At 44.8% G+C, this 22,831-nt stretch overlaps 1 protein-coding gene and 1 pseudogene across 1 annotated transcript in view; one reads left to right on the forward strand and one right to left on the reverse strand.

Moving 5' to 3' along the window:
- LOC126272046 (thrombospondin type-1 domain-containing protein 4) overlaps positions 1-22,831 on the forward strand; it is a 2,052,781-nt gene that overhangs the window by 1,161,283 nt on the left and 868,667 nt on the right. The window lies entirely within an intron of this gene.
- Positions 20,191-20,308, reverse strand: LOC126274436 (5S ribosomal RNA; annotated as a pseudogene).

A 22,831-nucleotide genomic window follows, 5' to 3' on the forward strand; every position in this document is an offset into this window, starting at 1 on the left:
AGTGCAGCTTGCCAAGAGCTTGCAGCTTACCCTCCGCCACACACCGTCAGGTGGCTTGCGGAGTACGGATGTAGATGTAGTAGATGTAGATGTACCCATACACGCCAGTTTTTTATGGCGTTGCAGGAACCCTTTGGTTGTCACCCGCGGCACCCTTGCAGCATAGCGGTAAGTCGACGGTATTCTACACACTTCATGGCAAGCCATCCTCGGTTCAGTAGGATAATGCCGACGTGTTCGCGCCGAGCGTTTGAAATGCTTCTCTTCATACTTGCCAAACTTGTCGTAACTCTTGTTGCTGAGAACGTTTGGAGCATGATGTGCACGGCCTTCCAACCAGCTCGTCATTTTTACGATCTAACGCCACAATGGGACATAATTTGGTACTATATTTCTCAGAAGGCCAACCAGCAGCGCTCTCAGTCGATGCTAAAAGTAATGGTTCAAATGGCTCTGAGCACTATGGGACATCTGAGGTCATCAGTCCCCTAGACTTAGAACTATGTAAACCTAGCTAACCTAAGGACATCACACACATTCATGCCCGAGGCAGGACTAGAACCTGGGACCATAGCAGCAGCGCGGTTCCGGACTGAAGTGCCTAGAACCACTCTGGCACAACGGCCGGCCGCTAAGACTAATAACTGCTTGCATAAGGGACAGTGGTGTACAAGCCATTATTGACCATTTCAGTTTGTGAAACTCTTTCTCTACAAATATCATCAAATTTTTATGAAAGTGTGCTTTATGTTTGTCTGTACATGTACAACACATCTGTTGATTTCCAGCCCATTTGGATAATTCCTTCACGGCGCTTTTTTTTTCTCTCGTCTTAGAGTGTATATCCCTCGAAACCTTCCCGTCTCCTCTTCTCTCTTCTGTTACTCAACCTTCCCTTCTACAATAACCTATGAAACATTCCCTTAGGATTTCTATCTCTTGCTTAATAATAACAAATGAAATCTTCCCTTTGAAATTAATTCTCTTTCTCAGTCTTCGCACACAAATTTAATTGCTGCTTATTGAAAGTGATTTTCTGATTATTTCGACGAAACATAGAATGTGTTGTCGTCGTGGCACTCGGTTGTTATCTCCAATAACCCAAAACTGTTCCTTACCTTTTTTACTGTTACTGGATCGCCATCTGACTGCTACATCCAACTGGGTCATGAATATACTTACTCTGTTTTACTATACTCTATTAGCTGCTGGTGGGCTTTCATAATAAGTGGCTGTATTTATAACCAAAGCTGACGTTATACTTTAATAGGAAAACTGACGTTATTGTTTAATTAATTTGACTGAAGTTACGTAATTCACAGTTAAACTTATTCTTGACAACAATAAAGTTTTGCAAAGTTATACGTTGATGGTTTTTGGGATGGATTATAATTATAATAAATTAATTATATTCTGAATGAAATGACTTTACAAACGTTCAAATGGTACTTACTTTTTACAATAATCTTACAATTAGCAGTGCGCAAACATACGTTCAGTAGTCTTGAGTCTCTCAAAAAAATTATTCAATAATATTAGTTCCTCTTATGATAATAGTTTCCTGATGTCTCTGTACATCCGTTTATAATCTCATATAAATCACAGCTGGTGGCTGGCAGGCACACCGCTCCTATTAACCTCTCGCTTCAGACCTGCTACCGACGCGCTTCACATCACGCTTACTACTGACTTCCTACGAGCGCTAAAGTGCGGCCTCTCCTGCCAACAATGCTTTCTGGTGCAGACAACCCCTGCTACCATTACAAAATTATCAAAGTGCGGTCTTTCCCGCTCTTTTCTTAAAATGTATCCATACGCTGTCCGTCCCGCCCTTTTCAAAATTGCATCAACGCGCGATCTTCTCTTGCCAACAATACTTTGGCGCATACATTCACTGCTACCACAATTATTTCCAACATGACAAATATAAATTATTCCTACTTAATCTTATTAATAAAATATAAGCATCTTTCATGTGATATGGTTTGACAATAGACAATAGAAATATATACGTCTTACACCCTCTTCGCCGACTACATCGGGACGTGAGACCTATATTTAACGCTACAGCATTGTATAAGGAGAAGCAACCGCACCCTGGAGAGCAGAGTAAGCGTCGTGGTGGAAAAAGGAAGGTGAATCAGGCGGCGTCTACTCAGTGAGTCAGCCAGGCGCCACCTCATATCCATGCGCGGCGCCGCCGCCGCTGCCAAAACAGGTTGCCGGGTCGCACCCACGCCGCCCCCACCTTATCGACTCTTGCGGCTGAATTATCGCCGCCGCGGCCAGCTCCCCGCCCGCCGGCGGGCAACTGGACTGGACTGGCGGCTGTCAGCTGCAGGCCCGGCGCGATTCTCCGCGGTTGCGGCGGCGGTGGCTGCGCTGTCTTCCTGGAGCCTGCGCCGGGCGGCGTGGGCGGCGGCGCCGACCAGAGGCCGCGCCCTGCCGCTCACACAACACGTCCCGCGGCGCCACCAAACCAAACGCAAATTACGACGTATTTTACATAAACTCTCTCCCCGTTTGTCTCCATCCTCTCGGGGCAGCGATGAATCGCTCGCACGTTGGTCTCGCTCCCGATTAGGACCAGTTACTTCTCCCCCTCCCCATACCCTGCCGGGTCCGTATTTGCCACACCTCAGAGGACAACGCGCCGCGGTCGGCGCCTCCAGTCACCGGTCGCCTTGTCTGCCCCTCCGGTGGCCGCTGCAGTGACGCACAGCGTCTGATGAACTCTGCGGCCCGCACACATGAGATCAGTTACGACGGCTATTCGGGAAGTAAGGTCCGGTCAGGCACGAAAAGGAAACATCTGTGAAAATCTTATGAAACTTTGCACACACGTGTTTGGCAGTGAACCTACTACGCCCGTAGATCGCGTTACGTCGCTCATTTCAGTTCTGAGTGTACAGTAAGAACTGTAAGATGCCCAGATAAGTAGTGTCCCAGCGAAGTGCGAACGTCTCATGCGACATTTCACCCGATGTCATACCGCCAACACAGTATAACTTTTATGAGTTTCCCTCTTCATGACAATTCTCTGCTGCGCTCTGTAGGGGCTATGAAGACAACATTGATGTTGTGGTCTTCAGTCCAGAGACTGGTATGATGCAGCTCTCCATGCCACTCTATCCTGTGCAAGATTCTTCATCTCCCAGTACCTACTGCAGCCTACATCCTTCTGAATCTGCTTAGTGTATTCATCTCTTGGTCTCCCTCTACGATTTTTACCCTCTACGCTGCCCTCCAGTACCAAATTGGTGATCCCTTGATGCCTCAGAACATGTCCTACCAACCGACCCCTTCTTCTAGACAAGTTGTGCTAAAAACTTCTTTTCTCCTCAATTCTGTTCAATACCTCCTTATTAGTTATGTGATCTACCCATCTAATCTTCAGCAGTCTTCTGTAGCACCACATTTCGAAAGCTTCTATTCTCTTCTTGTCTAAACTATTTATCGTCCATATTTCACTTCCATACATGACACTTAAATCTATACTCGACCTTAACAAATTCCTCTTCTTCAGAAACGCTTTCCTTGCCAGTCTACATTTTATATCCTCTACTTCGACCATCATCAGTTATTTTGCTCACCAAATAGCAAAACTCCTTTACTACTTTAAGTGTTTCATTTCCTAATCTAATTCCCTCAGCATCGCCCGACTTAATTCGACTACATTCCGTTATCCTCGATTTGCTTTTGTTTATGTTCATCTTATACCCTCCTTTCAAGACACTGTGCATTCCGTTCAACTGCTCTTCCAAGTCCTTTGCTGTCTTTGACAGAAATACGATGTCATCGGCGAACCTCAAATTTTTATTTCTTCTCCATGGTTTTTAATACCTGCTCTGTTCTTTTGTTTTCTTTACTGCTTGCTCAATATGCAGACTGAATAGCATCGGGTAGAGGCTACAACCCTGTCTCACTCCCTTCCCAACTACTAATTCCTTTTCATGTCCCTCGACTCTTATAACTGACATCTGATTTCTGTACAAATTGTAAATAGCCTTTCGCTCCCTGTATTTTACCCCTGTCACCTTCATAATTTGAAAGAGAGTATTCCAGTCAAACAATACTGATACTGACAACTAATAACTAACTGTAGAGCAGCGTAGAGAATTGGCAGAAAGCGCGGGCGGCTGTCTTCTATGGCGAAGGTGCAGGAAATTTGGTACAACTCTACAACAAGTGTCTAAGTCGGAGCGGGGCTATGTTGATACGTGGTTAGAAGATCTAGCTAACTGTTGCAAATAAAACATTTTTTGATTTTTAAAGTGGTTTCCATTTCGCGACACATCGAACCTTTGTTTCCCTGACAGCCCTCATATACACCATGTGATCAAATGTATCCAAACATCCCTAAAAACATACGTTTTCCATATTAGGTGCATTCTGCTGCCACCTACCGCCAGGTACTCCATATCAGCGACCTCTGTTATTTATTAATAAATAAATAACTGAGCGAGCGACCTCAATAGTCATCAGACATTGCAAGACAGCAGAATGGGGCGCTTCGCGGAACTAACGGACTTCCAACATGAACAGGTTCACTTGTGTCATATGTATGTACGCGACATTTTCACTCTTCTACACATCCCTTGGTCTACTGTTTCCGATATGATACTGAAGTGGAAACGTGAAGGGGCATGCACAGCACAAAAGCGCACAGGCCGACCTCGTCTATTGACTGACAGAGACCGCCGACAGTTAAAGAGGTCGTAATGGGTAATAAAAAGACATCTATCCAAACCATCACTCAGGAATCCCAAACTGCATCAGGAGCCACTGCAAGTACTATGACAGTTAGGCGGGAGGATTTCATGCTCGAGCGGCTGCTCATAAGCCATACATCATGTCATTAAATGTCAAACTGCGACTCGCTGGGTGCAATGAGCGTAAACATTGAAATGGAAAAACGTTGTGTGGAGTGACGAATCACGGTACACAATGTGGTGATCCGATGGCAGGGTGAGGGTATGGCGGATGCCCGCTGAACGTCATCTGCCAGTGTGTGTAGTGCCAACAGTAAAACACGGAGGTGGTGGTGTTGTGTTTTCTTTTTTTTTTTTTTTTCATAGAGAGGGCTTGCACCCCTTGTCGTTTTGCGTGGCACTATCACAGCATAGGCCTACATTGATGTTTTAAGCACCTTCTTGCTTCCCACTGTTGAAGAGAAATTCGGAGATGGCGGTTACATCTTTCAACACGATGGATCACCTGTTGATAATGCACAGTCTGCGGCGGGGTGGTTACACGACAATAACATCCCTGTAATGTAACGGCCTGCGCAGAGTCCTGACATGAATCCTATAGAACACCTTTGGGATGCTTTGGAACGCGGACTTAGTGCCAGGCCTCACCGACCGACATCGATACCTCCCCTCAGCGCAGCACTCCGTGAAGAATGGGCTTCCATTCCCCAAGATACCTCCCAGCACCTGACTGAACGTCAGTGGAAGCTGTCATGAAGGTTAAGGGTGGTCCAACACCATACTGAATTCCAGCATTACCGATGGAGGGCGTCATTTTCAGCCAGGTGTCCGGATACTTTTGATCACATAGTGTATTTCAGTAGCAATTTGCACTTTTTTCACCCCCTACTTTTAAATGGATGATTTCATTCCGTCTGTTTTTAGCATTTTCAAAATGAACCACCACTGCAGTTTTTTTCTATTTATCGCCTTTCGTAATATAAGTATGTAATATAAGGTAGCATGAAGCAAAACCATAATATGTTCAAGTAGTTTCTACATTTAATGAGATGTTAAGCTTTATGGACCTACTGAACCTGCCGAGACCACCTCTACCTGGTAAGCAACATAGTTCATACGTATGCTGAGACAAGGTTCCGAAAAGGAGGGGGGTGGGGGCCGTCATGTGATAATGCTACCGCACTCCCCCCCTTCCCTCACCAACCCTCCACACACACACACACACACACACACACACGCACACACACACACACACACACACACACACACACACACACACACAAGAATTTAATAAAAGCGTTTTTAATTTTTGCTTATACTCCGTCTGACAAATGACGTGCCGCGCCAAGAGGCTATGTGATGTAATTTCAGTTAATACAAACTCAAGTCAAATTTACAAAAAAATGTGGCACTATGAAGCCATTTACCACTATAGCGTCGGATCTTGTTCTGATATGAATGCATGCACTGACTTCGTTGGAAAAGGTTAGACAGTTAGGAAGTCGTATCCCTTCCTGGGGCAAGGTGGCCCACATCTGCTGTAACTGGTTCTTGATATTCTTGGTACTGGCGCTGGGCTGGAGTTGATACCTCATACGATTGTCGGGGAGAGATATGGGATGGGGAGAGATATGAGGTCTTCCTGGTCTCGTAAATATCTCAACATCTCGCAGGCAGCTCATACAGACATGTTTCATGTGTGTATGGGCATTGATCTCTTTAACAATGGCACTTTGACGCAGTCGCGTGAGAGGTAACACATGAGACACAAGATGGCTGCGACGTATCTTTGCCCCGTCATAGTTTCGTCAGCCGCTACCTGTCGTGACCTGAGGGCGTACCCAGAGGGCTTGTAACACCCTGACACAGAGGTTAACTTCGCTTTGCCTTGCCATAACGCTACTCCACCCAGGTTGCCGCTATTCTCGCCGACTATCATCCCGAACAATGCAGAACCACAATTAATCGCCTAACACAAGGTCAAACCATTCACTAGGTGTCTGTTCTTTCCGCTCACCTCACGAATCGAAACAAAACTGTCTTTGATAGTGCTAATTATAGTTAATGAGGGGGCTAAAAATAGGGTCGGAATTCCCTTATTCGACTGCTGGTAGTCTCTGGTCATGGTCCATTACTTGTTCAATGATGGCTGGCGCCGATGTAAAAGGATTGCCATGTGCTTGGTGCACAATACCACCGTGTTCCCTCGTGGTGGTCCGATGAGGTCGATCAGCAGTTTGGCAACCAGTACGCTGGCTCCGGCGTTCGCATGCTCTCCAACACTGGGCCACTGACACATCCGAATACTCCACAAATCTAGATATTGCACAGCTCGAGTAACCGGCCAAACAGAACCCACGATAAGGCCCCTTCAAAACTTTGACGGCTTCTAAAACGCTCTCCCATAAGAGTATGCGACATATCCACGTTCTTCAAACTGAACACATCACGCCCCTTATACAGCGTAACAAACTTGGTAACAACACTAAACACCAACAACACTACTGCACTCTGGTGGTCGTTCCACCTGCCACAGGGATCTTCTACACTCACTTACATATGCACCGACTGTTCTTATGTGCACGAAATGTTTCAAATGCCTCTAAGCACTATGGGACTCAACATCTGAGGTCATCAGTCCCCTAGACTTAGAACTACTTAAACCTAACTAACCTAAGGACATGACACACATCAATGCCCGAGGCAGGATTCGAACCTGCGACCGTAGCAGCAGCGCGGTTCCGAACCGAAGCACCTAGAACCGCTCGGCCACAGAAGGCCGGCTATGTGCAACAAGATACACTGAAATCCGACCGTGTCTTCTGGGTGAGTCTTGTTTGTCAGCCAGTGTATTCATTCCTACATATTTTAGCTAGGTTTCGCAGCAGTATCAGCCTTGGAAATGCAGTAAATTACAAAAATAAGGTAAAGTGTTAGTTTAACAGATGATGCTTTCTAGTTGTGTTCCTGAGGGTTAGCCCATGTGATCTGGTTTATAGCGACTGGCTGTAGAAAACATTCCAGCCAGTAAAAAATTGAGAGCCTGACGATATCTGCTACCAACAACAAATCCGACATAATTTGTGGATCCACAGGTGGAAGCGACAAACCTCAGGAAATTGAGGGAAGCCAAGACACTCCAAGTGAAATGTACTAAGTACGAACGCTACTTGCTCCGTAGACATCGAAGCTCATGCTGTGCGGTAAGTACGGCCAAACCTCCTGCGAAGAAATCTGCCAAAAGATGTACAGAACATGCTTTATCGTGTTGGCACCCCTCCCCAAAGGACGCTAGCATTTGTGCCGGTGTGTGTGTGTGTGTGTGTGTGTGTGTGTGTGTGTGTGTGCGTGAGCGTGTGCTGGTGCACACGTGTGTTTCCTTAGAAAAAGAGAGGTAATGGACGGCTATTGCGCCACACTCCGGCCTAATTACGAGGGCCGCGGCGCCGCTCAGGCACGCCGGCTGTCACAGGGCGTCACATTTGTATGTTAAGCAGGCCGCGGGGAACAGGTGCGAGCCGGGCCATCGCTGCCCCATCTCCCTCCCCGATACATAATCTGATGCTTACTACACGGACCTCCACCAGTAATGGCCGAATATCTTTAAGTCGTTCGCGGCCTCACAGAGCTGCCAGTAACACAAGGGGGGACCATCTCCTGAGCGTGCACACATTCTTCGCGTGATATTACAGAGTATTACGTATTGCAAATAATGGGTGAATGCTTTTCCGGCATGCACTTGGGTGACCGTATCAGTACTAGACAAAATTCTGCCTGATTACCAATTTAAATACTTGTTCAGAAACTGAGAAATTCAGCCTTCAGTTGCAAGGTGAAATTTTACTAGTTTACCTAGGTTCCGATGTCAATAATGGTATCTTCTTCAGAACAAAAATTAAATTATTTTGAGGGCCAAACGTTGTTCATGTCACAGAATTATTTTATTCTGTGACATGTTCAACGTTTGGCCCCAAACAAACAAAATTTTACCATGAAACTGAAGGCTCAATTTCTTCATTTCTGAACGACTCACGGTTGCTGAAGCACTGAACTATGTTTAAGGTATGTAAATACTTGTTAATTTGTTATTTTAAATAGCAGAACGGCTTCAAAATAGTTCAAAAAATGGTTCAAATGGCTCTGAGCACTATGGGACTTAACTTCTGAGGTCATCAGTCCCCTAGAACTTATAACTACTTAAACCTAACTAACCTAACGACATCACACGCATCCATGCTCGATGAGCCTGCGACAGTAGCAGTATCGCGGTTCCGGACTGAAGGACTTAGAACCGCTCGGCCACAATGGCCGTCCGCAGAATGGAAATTTCGATTTTATGATTATGAAGGAAATTGAATTACACCATTGTGGATATTAGGCTGCGTTATTCTCAAACCAAAACCAATGTTCCAGTGGCCCAATTCACAGATCGTGGAAGCCTCCGTCTTAATAGTAATTTTAGTTTAAAGTGACTAGGCCACTACCAAAATAAATTTGAATTCAGACTGGCCGTGCAAGCCTCCGTACGTCTATCACTACGAAACTGCTTACATGCTGAAATAAGACGTCTATCGATAAGTGTAAAAAGAATAAAATGGATGCGCGCTTGTGTAGCACTAGCTCCTATTAGCGTGCGTTGTACACACCACCAGGATGTGTTGTTTGTATGATGATCTTCAGTCCAGTCTCATGCAGCTCTCCACGCTGCTCTAACCTGTGAAAAGCTCATCTGCAACGTAATCTGTAGATCTGATGTGCCTAAATAGATATGCAAATAATTAAAAATTTCGCAAAAATTGGATGATTTATTCATGAGAAAGACTTTCACAAGTTCAGCAAGTAAATAACGCGTTGGCTCATCTCACACCCTTAAGCAAGCAGTTATTCTGATTGGCATTGATAGGTAGAGTTGTTTGACGTTCTCCTGTAGGCTGCCGTGCGAAATTCTCTACAATTGGCGCGTCAGATCGTCAAAATCTGGAGTTCGTTGGAGGGTCATGCCAATAACGCTCCAAACATTCTCGACTGGGAAGAGATCCGGTGGCATTGCAGGCCAAGGTAGGGTTTGCGAAGCAAAAGACAAGCAGTAGAAACTCTCGCCCCATGGCGGGTGGACCTTACCTTACCGAATTGTAAGTCCAGGATGGTTTGCCATGAAGGGCAACAAAACAGGGCGTAGAAATTCGTCGGCGTACCGCTCTGCTGTAAAGGTGCCGCAGATGACAACCAAAGGGGTCCTGGTATGAAAACATATGGCACCCCAGTGCGACGCTCATGGATGTCGGGCCACATGGCGGACGACAGTGAAGTTGGTATCCCACCACTGTAGGGGCCTCTCGAGACACGTCTTCAGCCTAGAATCTCACTGACTGGAGTAGAAATGTCTCCATTGATGCGTCCTGCTTCGAAATGAGCCTCGATGACCAGCCAAGACATGTCTAATGATTCCTTGGACGGCGATGGGATGCAAATCGACCCGACCCGACGGACTGGGGACGCCGTGTTGGAATTTTGGACACTGAATCGAGTAGAAACCTTTGAGATGAAGGAACCACATGTTTCCCATCCTGTCTTCTGATTGAATGAGACGATTGCTACCACTGGCAATTCATACTGACGACGGGTCAGTTTCGCCCCCCTGACTTCGTCCAGTCTCAGTACTCAGAAGTACTTAGAAGCAAGGCAGTTTGGATTTTGGAGAGAAGTTACCGGCGCGCTGAATATTCGCAAAGTCAGTTGCTGCTCCATGGTCATGTAATTATAAATCGTTACTTACGTGCAAGCTTCAACGGCAATTTTGGATCGGAATTAGTTCAGCTTTGAAACAGGAGTCTCTAGGAGCAATGCGGAGTCTAGCGAGTGGTGCTTCAGCTACCGTTTTACTTAGATTCGGAAGGAACTAAACTTGTTCTTTATTCGGCCCCGATGAACTTCATCCATTGTGTGTTCATTAAATTTCACGATTTTTATCAGTGAAAACCGCAAGTCGGCTTTGACTATTGAGTTATATGAAATGTTGGGCTTTGTATTCGTTTGTATTCGATCACTGTGTGACGCTGAGTCTGTGTGTTTAGTGTGTGTGTGTGTAATTTCTTTCCTCTGTCTACGTAGTCCTTCCTGAATAATGATGAACATTAAGTTATTACAGTGTCTTCGTAATGACCAGAGAGTCCGTCTTAAATTTAGTTCTGGAGTATGCTTCACCTTTGAGAATAAATGTGTTTTCAGTCAGCTATTTAGTGCGTTAAACTTCGCCACAGTGTGCACACCACCATCTCTCTCCCTCCACCTCCCTCCCGCCCCACTCCACACGTACCCTGTAAGAGGGGGTTACAAGAAACTCTTTAAGAGTAAACATTGATCGATCGATCTGAATTTACCTTTGTGTCGCTCAATTTTTCGCTGGTATAAAAAACTACGCCTAAAACATCACTTAATGTGTATGGAACTTCAGACCGTTTGGCACTCAGTGGCTGAATGACAATGTTACGCGCTATATTTGTCTAATAAGAAGTTCGCGGGTAAGAAACGGCCTTACTAAAAGGCGAACGACCTATCTATCGAACAATTTTATATAGTCATTGAACAGTGGGCGGCTTTTAGTATACTCTCTCGTTATGTATAGTAATTATACAACATTACTCCTACCTGCTTTCTGGCGCTTCGTTGAAATGCTAATCATTAGTGTATCCAAGAACGTAGTACGCTATATGCCAGTTTGATGTTCACTGCATACTGCCTTTATCACGTAGAATTTTAATGGCGAGCAGAAATTTTGTTACCAACGTATTCGTCGATCATGAGAGATGATTCCTGTCTTTCGCGATGAAGACTGGGAGGTATATACGAGGCGCGGTGGCATCGCGTATAAATCCCACGGAACTTCCGCTGGATTAATCTAGCGCAATATCGCGGTATTACTGCGCCAAAAGCCGGGAAAGTTTCTCTGGCGCCCACATCGTGTTGGAGTACCTCTGACGCTTTTCGACTCTGAGTCTGAAACTGGAATTACAACTGAATACGAGAACAGATGCCCATGGCAGAATATTTAACGGTATACTTGCTCTCATTCTATATGCAGCCAGACATTTGTCACCCACATCGACACAATATTGTTGCTCCACAGTTCACCTCACTGCTCACAGCAGTTTATCAGAGAAGCCTTAAAAGAAATCACACAATTCAGTAAATAAAAGAGTGATTTGCAATATGCTACCGACGAAACACAATTAAAGTATCAACTGGTACGGTACTATCAACACCGAAAAACGTTCAAATGTGTGTGAATTCCTAAGAGACCAAACTGCCGAGGTCATCGGTCCCTAAACTTACACACTACTTAAAGTAACTTACACTAAGGACAACTCACACACCCATGCCAGAGGGAGGACTCGAACCTCCGGCGGGACGGGCCGTGCAATTCGTGACATGGCGCCTCTAACTGCGCGGCCTATCAAAAGCAGTAATCCTTTATAAGGCATTCTATAAATCAATCTAATTTTCCTACGCTTCTTGTCGGTGATCTTCTTCATCAGCGTTCATCTCTTGTAAAGATGACCAAAATACTAAACAATTTCAGTAACAGTACATCTGTCTTCAGCAAATGCATTAGGGCATGATTTAGAGTACTTCAAAATGCTCATCTTCATATATTCTACTGCCTACTTTTGTGACAAGTTTTTAAAATTCTGTGTAGGCTAAACTTCCAGGAAGTTGTGTGTGTAGGCTAATTTTACTCCAAGTAAGAGGCTACAGTGAAAGATTAAGATGTCAAATTCGTGTTCGAAAAAAACGAAATCGTAATCTGTGTGTGTTATATATTATACCAGGTGTAGATGCATGAACCTGGAATTTCTCTATAGATGGTGCTAGCCGTCAGTGTAGGGCCCGTAAAACGACGTCTGCAGTGCCATCTGCTTTCTTTAACGGCTTACGACGAATATAAACGCACATAGGTTCCATGCCGGCCGTTGTGACCGAGCGGTTCCAGGCGCTTCAGTCAGGAACCGCGCTGCTGCTACGGTCCCAGGCTCAAACCCTGACTCGGGCATGGATGTTCTGATGTCTTTACGTTAGTTAGGTTTAAGTAGTTCTAAGTCTAGGGGACTGATGTTAAGTCCCATAGTGCTTAGAGCCATTTGAATCGAAGTTCCATACTCTGGTATCTGTTTAAAACCCATAAACATGCCGAGTTTTGTATCTACGAACTACGATTTTCCGACAGCATTGGTTTTCTGTTATCATTTGAAGAAAGCGGCTGCAAAATCGTATCGAATTCTTGTCGAAGCTTTCGTCGATCATGGTCTTGGGAAAACGCAGTGTTTCCAGTGGTTAAAAGAATGCGAAAGTGGTGATATTGACGTGAGAAGCGACGAGCGCGGGAAACCACCGATAAACTTCGAAGACGACGAATTGCAGGCTTTGTTGGACAAAAATGATACTCAACAGGAACTCACGGAACAATTGAATGTGACGTATAGAGCTGTTTCTCTTCGGTTGAAAGCTATGGGAAACGAGCAGAAAGTGGGAAAATGGGTTTCGCTTGAACTGAATGAAAGACAGCAAGCAATACGAAAGACCACTTCTGAAATGCTGCTCGCCAAATACAAAAGAAAGTCCTTTTTCTTTTGAATAGTGACCGACGATGAAAAATGTACATATAAGCGCCGTGAATCATGGGTGAATCCAGGCAAACCATGAACATCCACTGCTCTGTGTTTGGTGGGACCAGAAGGATGTCATCTATTATGAGCTGCTAAAATCTGGTGAAATCATTAACACTGGTCGCTACCAACAGCAAATGATCGATTGAAATCGAGCATTACGTGAAAACGATTGGAATATGGGAAAAGGCAACACAAAGTCATATTGCTCCAAGTTAACGCCCCATCACACACAACAAAACGGGTCAGGGAAACGATGGAGGAGTTTAGTTGGGAAATACTAGGGCATGCGGTTTATTCTCGAGAATTGGCTCCGTCTGATTATCATCTGTTTCATTCACGGTGGCACGCTCTCGCTGAACAACCGTTCAATACGTATAAAAATGTACGAAAACGGCTCGCTGGCTGGTTCGCTTCAAAAGAAGAACTTTTTTTTTTTTTTTTTTTATTTTTTTTTTTTTTTAAGGCGTTCATAGCCTGCCTGCCATCTATAAATGGCAATGGCGATTATTTTCTGCAAAATATTACTCATCAGTTTCAGGCAACACCCGTGTAATTGTTGCAACCAAATTCCGGTTTCAAACTTCTACACCAGGTACACACATATTTCCGAGTATCACAATAGTTAAATGACGGCGTTTACCAAGCAAGCACGATACCTAATTCTTTTCCGTCTCCTCAAAAATTCATCTCCCTCCCTTTCACGTACAAGTGCAAACACACACACACACACACACACACACAACAACCTAAAAAGTGCTATTCCGCTTTCATAATACAAGAGCACGGAAAAGTATTTGATCAGTTAGGATTTTCATACATAGTATTCTTTTGCACGTCAACATTGACACGACACATCCATAGCTGCTGAATGCGTGAAACGTTTTTCATTGACACGACACATCCATAGCTGCTGAATGCGTGAAACGTTTTTAGTACTGACTTATTGTTCCAAAAAATTTGACAGCTCGTATGTATAAGGTGAAGCACAATTCGTGCACTCGCACTTCACAGCTCCAACTTCCTTGCAATTCATATTTATTTCATTCTTAAGTGATTTGTATTTCTGTACTCCTGAGTTTCCCTTAACATCTGTGTGCTTCCTTGTGTCATCGAACAACTGAAGTATTTCTTATGTTACCTACAGTTTCTTCGTAGACATCTTTCTGTTACCTACGTTTCGAACTCAAGCGTTGTTTTTAGAGGTAGCCATCCCTCCACCACGGAACTATCTGCCGAGCTATTTCTTATCGCAGTATCTCTCGCTTCAGAGAACTACAAGCGTACTTCATTCCTTGGTGCTTTAGTATCCCATTTCTTTGAGCATTGATTGTTCGTGATTAATCTCTTACTCTTCAGACTGCTATTCATTACTAGTAAATTGTGATGTGTGTCTATATCAGCTCCTAGGTACGCCTTATAATCCAATATCTGACTTAGTTTGCTATTATTAGCTTACGTTTATGGCAGAACTCAACTAATCTTTCAGTTTTATCATTCCTAGTACCAATCCCATATTCTCCAGTAATTCTTTGCTCTACTCTGTCCCCTACAACCTCATTCCATTCACCCATGACTATTATATATCTCCCTTCGCATACTAAGCTACACGTTCACTATTCCCATACTTTCTCTACCTCTTTCACCGTATCTAGATTGAGCCTTCTCATGTCCTCTTTCAGATTTTCTAGCTTCCCTTCAACGTTCAAATTTTTGACATTCCACGCACTGACTCGCAGGACGTTATCCTTCGTTGGTTATTCAACTTTTTTCTAATGGTGACCTCCCCATTGGGCATTTCCTCCGGGAGTTCCGTATGGGGGACTAGTCCGGAGTCTTTTACCGATGCAGAGATCATCATGACCCTTTTTTAATGATAAACGAAATGCTCTTGGATGCACATTACGTGTCTTTAATGCTATGGTTTCCTTTGCGTTCTGCATCCTCATGCCATTGATCATTCCTGATTTTTCCGCCTTTAGGTGCAGTTTTCCACCCCTAGGGCAAGAGAATGTCCTGAAACTCTGTCCAGTCCTCCATTCTCTTTGACAAAGCCGTTGGCTGAATGAGGGATGTTCCTTATGCCGGAGGTCTTTGGACGCCATAATTGACTTTTATTCCAAATTTAAACGGTGGCGAGATTCCAATCCAGGACCGACAACGGTGTGATTATTAATCAGAGACGCTACCGCTAGACCACAGGTGTTGCAATGAAGATTATAGCTCAAATTCCTGTCGACGTTGAGGTCACTAGAGGCAAGGCAGAAGCTCGGGTTACGAAAGGATGGCGAAGGATATCTGCCGTCCCCTTTCCATTCGTATGTAAAGAGCACAGCATTTGTCCGGACCGTTTTAGAGATCACGGAAAAACTAATTCAGGAATGCCGGACGCGGATTTGAACCGGCGTCCTCCTCAATGGGAATCCAGTGTGCTAAGTACACACTGCTGTAAATGGACAGAACAGCTGCACAGTGCTGAATGAAGATAACTGTTGGACAGCCGGCCGTTGTGGCCGAGCGGTTCTAGGCGCTTCAGTCTATAACTGCAAGACAGCTGCGGTCGCAGGTTCAAATCCTGCCTCGGGCATGTATGTGCGTGATATCCTTAGGTTAGTTAGGTTTAAGTAGTTCTACGTTCTAGGGGGCTGATGACCTCAGATGGTCCCATAGTGCTCAAAACCATTTGAACCATTTGAACTTGTTGGACAAGTGATTACAGTGTGCCGAATTGTCTTTCTACGATGCCCATTTCCTACCGTAAACATTCAACGGACGACTTGCAATGAATAACAAATTTTGTTTTGCCCGTATGTACACCCTAAGACGGGAAAAACGACGCACCACAAAGAAATGATTTACTCAAGAGAAAGAGTGACACAAATTGAGCAACTCAGTAAAGCGTTGCTCCACCTCTGGCCCTTATGCAAGCTTCTTGGCATTAATTGATACAATTGTTCGATGTCTTCCTGATGAATATCGTGCCAAATTCTGTCCAACTTCCACGTCCGATCTTCAAAATCCCGATCTGGTTGGAGGGCCCTACCCATAATGCTCGTAACTGATACCTGACAATAAGGGTTGGGATAATTTTAAGGAAAAAACACATGAGAGGTGGACCCACATATTTCGTTATTTGTTGTTTCATGGAATACAATTGGTTAATAACAATTATTAAGATTACAATTAAAAAACTTTTCAAATGAATAACAATGCTCGCAATAATTCATTAATAACAAACTTTAACTATCTATACCATTAAGAACGGGGCTTGAAACCAGTAACATACAGTCCGAAAATACAAGTAAGAGGTCATGGCAACTAGATGTGGCCGCAAGCCAAACTGAGTTTTACCAGTAAAATGAATTACGAATGGCTGTCTCTAAAGGTGCTAACAATTCCAAAGCATAGAAAACACCTTAAACACATAGAAAACTCGCACCCAATACGCAGAAAGGATAGTGAATGATGCCACCGATTGGGGCTGTTAGAAAGCTCTTAACAATCTACAAACGTTAACAAAAGCCCTTAAACAATAAAATTCACAATCTCCCGAAAGACAAGAGAGGATGCGAAGAAATGCAATTTAATTGCGACTCCCAACTGGTACACACCAGCAGAAACATTGAAAATGATCCTTAAATAAATATACAATCCTCCAAAATACAAGATAAGCTGGCAAATACATCAGGCGGCTATAACAGACAACAAGCAGGTAAGTATTACAATCAGTGGGGTTAACTAATGACTGTGGATAAAATAGGGAAAAACTCAGCAGTTGAAACTCATAAGTAAAGAGTTCTAGAACTGGAACTAGCAAAATCAGCGCTAGGTTTGAACGAACAGTTAAAACACACGTCTAATGGCAAGAAACTTCGGGCTTGCAGAACACACTTCAAAGGTTATGTGCTTGCTGAATTCATACATAATACTGAATAGGTCAAGAGTTCTGGATTAACTGGCAACACTCCGCCGAGGCACGTATCAAACGATCAAATTTACTGCACTTGAGCCAAAACGAGGCAGCTAGTAGAGGCGCTTGGTTTCGGGCTACCAAGACGTCGTGCTACGACGCAGCAGAAAGAGAACACCTTACTGCTCTGGGCACTGGAAACAGGAACGCGTCGTCTGCTGCCAAAACTACCCTGTCAGCACGCATCAGAAGGGAACAGCGATCTGCTCAAGTAAGGCTACAGATGACAATGTCTAGGATGTACGCTATATTAAGTTGTTGCGGAAGCGACTACACATACAAGTTATAAGCTTAACGTCCCTTAAAATTACTTGACAATTAACAAGGTGAAATATCAGCGCCTGCAAATACAAATAGTAGGGATTACTCACCTATAAACCGGTTCCTTGCCTTCGACGCAGACTATGTTACAATATCAATGTCATAAATTCAGTTTACATATGGGAATTCATGTACACTTGTACGGAATATTGCCTGGAACAACAAATTACTCTCAGTAACATTGACCGATGACCACCCATACAATCACTCGGAGGCGCGTTAATATGAAATGTCTAATTCCACATTTACACGGACGCGGGCTTACGATAACAAGTAACAATGAAAAGAAGACTTTATTCCATTTAGGTGTGAAGTAGTCGTAACTTCCAGGATGGGAGCTTGCTGACCAGGTTGCACGCGGCTTCCGCCGTTCTTCCCGCAACTCGCCTCTGTCAGTGGTTAGGACGGCCGGCGAAGCTTGCCTTGGACCGATTTAACCACTCGCATCTTCTCGAGGCCTTTACCAGACAATAGGAGCCTGCCAAAACCAACAATTTGCAGCATGCTCTCCAGCTGCCCCTCTGTACCAGGGCCCGCCAAACACCAACAACACACGCCTCGACCAAACACCCTAGCTCCCGACAATGGTCAGGATCGATTTCGACAGCCCAAGTAGTAAGTGAGGCCAGCGGAGTGTCATGCTTGCCAAAGTTAAAGCCGTCGGCTCACTAACATTCTCAGTTGAAGAGAGATCCGGTGACCTTGCTAGCAAGCATGGAGACAAGCAATAGAAATAGTCACGGTGTGCGGGCGGGCTTGTCTTGCTGAAAAGTAAGCCCACGTCTTTGGACTGGAGTCTCATTGACTGGAATAGAACTGTCTTCAGTGACGAGTCTCGCTACGAACTGGGCCCGATGACCAGCTTAGACGTGTCTGGGACGCCCAGGACAGTAATGGTATACCAGTCTAACTATCATTCGAAGTACGATCCGACGATCTGAGATACCATTTCGTTTTGTAGCAGGGCCCCTCTGCGGTACCATTAGTGCACAGCGGCACGTTGTCGATATTCTACGCGCCCTTTTGTTGCCCTTTATAGGAAGCCATCCTGGGTTTACATTTCAGCAAGCTAATGTCCGCCCACACACGGCGAGAGTTTGTACTGTTTGTCTTTGTGTTTGCCAGACCATACATAGTTTGGCTAGCAAGGTAAAGAGCTGATATCTTCCAATTGAGAACAATCGGAGCGTTATGGCCAGTGGCCGCCCAACCACATTGGAATTTTGACGATCTAATGCTCCAGTTCGACAGAATTGGGCACGATATCCCTCAGGAAGACATCCAACAACTCTGTCAATGCCGATCCCAATAAATGGTCGTGTAAGATGGACCAACACGTTACTGACGTGCTCTTTCTCTTGAAAAATTCCGGGCCATTGGTGTATTTCCTTCGTGTTGCGCCGCATTTTTTTTTTTCTTAGAATGCTTTAACAGCAGCAGTGGTACACAAAGTACTCTTCAAATTTAATGGTTCAGATGGCTCTGAGCACTATGGGACTTAACATCTGAGGTCATCAGTCCCCTAGAACTTATAATTAATTAAACCTAACTAACCTAACGACATCACACACATCCATGCCCGAGGCAGGATTCGAACCTGCGACCGTAGCGGTCGCACGGTTCCAGACTGAAGCGCCTAGAACCGCTCGGCCACAACGGCCGGCAAGTACTCTTCGCCACACACCATAACGCTGCAGATGAAGAGAGCAAAGTGTCTAAGAGGTGAATGCTTACTTAATTCGTATCTGTACACTGATAAACTCTGGTGAATACGTCCGCTAAATAATAACCACATCTACTACTTTAAGGATTGTTTGAGGTATTATATGTGTGGTTCCGTATATTACGCTGTAGCCTAGCTTGCCGATGAGTAAATGTGACTCTTTTAGCTCCTAATTAAGCGCCTGTACTTTATCCATCGAGAGCAAAGTAAATGCGAGCGACAAAGAAGAACCGTCGCCAATACGTTCCTGGAGCCTGGAGACCTGTAGTTTGCGCTACAAGCCGTTACACGGCGCGGACAGCGGCTCTCCACCAAAACAAACACGCAGCGCGCCCTAATGAGGATGGCCGGCACCTGTTGCCGGCCTGCTTAACATACAGATGCGGCGGGCTGAGAGGCGCGCCGGCTAAGCCGCTCTAATTGAAGGTCGCACGTGCTGCTCGCCGGCTCAAGGGCTCTTCGGGAATTCGTCCAAGCCACTGCTCAGCAGCGGAAAGTCGAATGTGAAAGTGCACTATATACAACAAAATATTTATAACAAATCGAAGAATAACGATATTATCTACGCTGTCCCCTTTCCTTAACTAAACTTAACTCCTTCCGAACAGGCCATGAAGGCCCAATGGCACCGACCGGCCGCCGTGTCATCCTCATCCACAGGCGACTTTGGATGCGGATATGGAGGGGCATGTGGTCAGCAAACCGCTCTCCCGGCCATATGTCAGTTTCCGAGATCGGAGCCGCTACTTCTCAATCAAGTAGCTCCTCAGTTTGCCTTGCAAGGGCTGAGTGCACCTCGCTTGCCAACAGCTCTCGGCGCACCGGATGGTCACCCATCCAAGTGATAGACCAGCCCGACAACGCTTAACTTCGGTGATCTGACGGGAACCGGTATTACCACTGCGGCACGGCCGTTGGCTCCCCTGTCCTTAGAGGTAAGTTAATTACTCACACCCATACACCCATGAAAATACACATACAGCGCCTGACCAAAAATGTGAAGCAGCTTGTAACGAAGGAGGTCAGATGTGGTGGACCATAACCTTGACGATGAGCATGCCTGTTCTGTCCGACATTTCAGCATTGACTCATCGAAATGCCGAAAAATGTTTGAATATTGGACAATTCGACAGCCGGCCACATGGAAATCTACAGTGAGGCCCCTTTCAGTACAAGGTGGTGATAACAATGTCTCACGTGCGTATGCTGCATCGCCGTGCCCTTCAGGTGATCACTCAGTATCTGGTGCAGTGCACGCCCCTTATAAAACCTACCAGGCCTCCAAAACAACACTAAACACGGTCAGCACTAATGATCTCTGCTGGCCGTTCTACCTGTTACAAATAATCACAACTTCGATCATTTAGACAGCCACCTATGTTGTGTACATATATGGAGTTACACTGTCATCTGACAGTCTGTTCTGGGTGTTTCACTTTCATTGTCACTGTACAAACACGCAAGCACAAATATAAAGAGAGAGAATGAACAAAAAGCACACAAAGAATGCTGCAACGTACAGCAGTAAACAAACACTATTACAGTAACATTATTAACTGCTCACCAGATATTAACAAAACTTGAACCGCTGGATCTTTGTACTGAAGGAAAATTGAAGTCTACAAGGAAATAAACCAAGCGGCTAGAACTGTACTTGAAATTGCAGAAATTCAGAGTGTATAACAGGATGCAGTCAGTGACAATAATAGCATGAGCGAGTTCAGAGTGCTCTTCACGAGACAGGCCGTGTAGCCCAGATATGCAAAGGACATTTCCCTATCTCTTGCAGTGTCGAGAACTGCTGATGAAGTCACACGGCGGGACGATATCCTATTCCGTCCAGCGACAGTGGCGGCAATGATTTGCTAAAGATAGTGGTTGAAACGTGCAAAACTACAGCATACCAGGCCAAGACAACAACGTGTGAAATTTCACACAAGAGAACTGGAATATTAGTGATGGATGCACAGTGCCGGTTGCCATAAGTATATTCCAGGATTGTCAACACAGCAATAATTCATTCCCACATTGTTGAACAAAGTAATGCTTCCGTACATTACGACTATGAAGATTCAGCTACATATCTTACATCAGGGTTTTACGGAAATCAAACCACATTCGATAGGTAAACTGTTGCAGCCTCTTGGGTAAACTGCTCTTTGAAGCAATAGTTTTTGATCTGATGAGAATTTGCGCGTCAGATTAAACACTGTTCTACGCGGTTCTACAGATTTACATGCCGTTCTTTCACTTGAAATATTGAATTGTGTAGTGTTTGTGACGAAATAACGCTCCGGAAATACATCCTACGAGTAGTGTGTGCATCAACGTGCGATCGTAATGTCGACAAAGTCTTACATCAATGCGCATCTAATTTCTCTCAATAATGGGAGATTATTGATCCGCTATGGTCCTCTATGGCAAATAGTGAGACATATCTACTTTCAATTAGCCGAACGTTTGATGGCGTTATGTGTACCACGTTGCCACAAATCAATAAGCTCGATGTTAAGGTCTTGCTTCAGGGAAAATAGCAGTGCAGGCTCAAGTGATTTAGATACACCACGAGAAACCTAAATCAGAACGGCAAGCTAAAAATTTAAACCCCGAATACGAGTTCGTCACCTCGCGCAGTTTCCACGGTATTTTATTATTGAACACACAATGTCTGTAAAGAAGATAATAGAAACAGATTGTTAAGGCAAAGCAGTCTTAATGCACATATTATCAAATAATAGCTTAGCACAGAATAAACTTAAATGTGTGCTGGGGGACAACGCTATTTGGAAGTGTGCGTCAGGAACCAGTACAAGGAGGAAATGAAAGCTTTGAAATGTGACGCTACAGGAGGATGTTGAGAGTGGACGAAGTACTAATTAAAGATGAGTATATGGGAAATGAGGAGTTTATACAAGTGTTAAGGACTCCAGGAATAGCCTATAATCAGAAAGATCAGTAGAGGGTGAGAGTATAGATTTGGCAGACAGTCTGTGGATGTACTGTCGCACCGATTTGCTCAGTATTCGAAGGCAGCAGCTCTAGTAATTAAAAAAAAATGGCTCTGAGCACTATGCGACTTAACATCTGTGGTCGTCAGTCGCCTAGAACTTAGAACTAATTAAACCTAACTAACCCAAGGACACCACACACATCCATGCCCGAGGCAGGATTCGAACCTGCGACCGCAGCAGTCGCGCGGTTCCGGACTGAGCGCCTAGAACCGCGAGACCACCGCGGCCGGCGTCTAGTAATTTTAACTGAGGCATTGTCACCAGAGTTGTGCTTTGTCACCAGCACAAGCGAGAATAAGTTAGTGTATGTTGGGGCCTGCGTCCGTAACGAGACAGTGCGGTATCAGAGTGTAACCTGCGTTATCCAGATGCTGTTGCTAATGTTAAATGTTTTGTTACAATGTGGCTTGAATGTTGTGAAGAAACAAAGA

The sequence above is a fragment of the Schistocerca gregaria genome, chromosome 5 (assembly GCF_023897955.1).
Source record: "Schistocerca gregaria isolate iqSchGreg1 chromosome 5, iqSchGreg1.2, whole genome shotgun sequence".
NCBI classification, from domain to species: domain Eukaryota; kingdom Metazoa; phylum Arthropoda; class Insecta; order Orthoptera; family Acrididae; genus Schistocerca; species Schistocerca gregaria.